The sequence below is a fragment of the Limulus polyphemus genome, unplaced genomic scaffold (assembly GCF_000517525.1).
Source record: "Limulus polyphemus unplaced genomic scaffold, Limulus_polyphemus-2.1.2 Scaffold109, whole genome shotgun sequence".
Classification (NCBI taxonomy): domain Eukaryota; kingdom Metazoa; phylum Arthropoda; class Merostomata; order Xiphosura; family Limulidae; genus Limulus; species Limulus polyphemus.
The window spans coordinates 727442-728786 of NW_013665719.1; the positions used below are offsets into that span (position 1 = coordinate 727442).

General features: G+C 32.0%; 1 protein-coding gene across 4 annotated transcripts in view; it reads left to right on the forward strand.

Moving 5' to 3' along the window:
• Nucleotides 1-1345, forward strand: part of LOC106471043 (hemicentin-1-like) — a 264175-nt gene that overhangs the window by 203918 nt on the left and 58912 nt on the right. The gene's annotated exons all lie outside the window — the stretch shown is intronic.

Here is a 1345-nt window from a genome sequence, read left to right on the forward strand (position 1 = left end):
TGTCAGAATAATAATACTAGTTAGTTATATATATATATATATATATATATATATATATAAACACATGTAGTGGAATAACTATCCATTACCAAAGCTACAGTCAGTTTTCAGAGTATTAGTTTTAATAATACTTTTATAACCAACAGATGTTGTAGAGTACGAGTAAACTGCTTTACTTAACTGGATTGTTTGTTTGCTTGTTTGTAATTAAGCACAAAGCTACACAATGGGCTATCTGTGCTCTGCCCACCACAGGTATCGAAACCCGGATTCTAGCATTATAACCCCGCAGACATATTGCTGTGCCACTGGGGGCACTTATCTGGAATAGAGTGATTTTGCTTCAAACTAACCAGTCATATTTCACTCGCTTAAGGCACATAATGTTTACAAGGTAGCTTTTTAAGGATGTTTCTAATCTTTGAAATAAACTTTTCCTAGACTTCCTTATCATCTGAAAAAGTTCACAAATTTGAGCCAACGCTTTGAGATCTCACAGAACTTGTAATTAGTTTCAAATATTTCAAAAAGTCACAAACCCAATCTACCATTCAATTTATCATTTATCCCAGAGTTATGCTGGTTTCGACGAGTTCCACCTATCATCAATAATTATTGACAAGGACAAATCAATTAAATAAAATTGGGTTTCATATAATAGTAGTGTGTATATTATATGTATGGTATTTTGAGATGTGTTTACTCACGCAGTGATCATATAGTAATATTAGAAATTCACGAATGTGCAGCATTGAATTATTCAGCCGACTAAATAATAGACAAGAATAATTTAGTAACATCAATGCTGCATACACTTGAAATGCTTATATAAATATAGTGCCACTGTCTGAGTAAAATACATCTTAAAACAGTATACATATAATATACACACTACTATTATATGAAAACCAATTTTACTTATTCGATTTGTCCTTGTCCTGGGTTAATGATGAGAGGTGGAATTCCTCGAAACCGGTATATTTTAGGAGTAAGTGGTAAACTGAATGATAGATTGAGCTTCTCATTAAGATTTTGATATTTTAAACAGCTTGTCTGGCTGAATAATTCACAAGAATAAACGAGCGGCATTAATGTTGCATGTTCTACATGAATATAGTATCACTGTGTGGGTGAAAGAGATTTTGTGAATGTTTTCATCAATCAGCTGTTTGTTTGGAAAGTGTGTGACTGAAATGATTCTTTAACCGACAGAGCAGCATTAAAATATTGAAAATATATCATCAAACTATATAGGTTTTTACATAAGTTAGGCTTAATACGAGTTCTAATTCAACGATTTGCAATCAATGAAAAAATCAATATGACTGTTACTCTTGTTATGCTG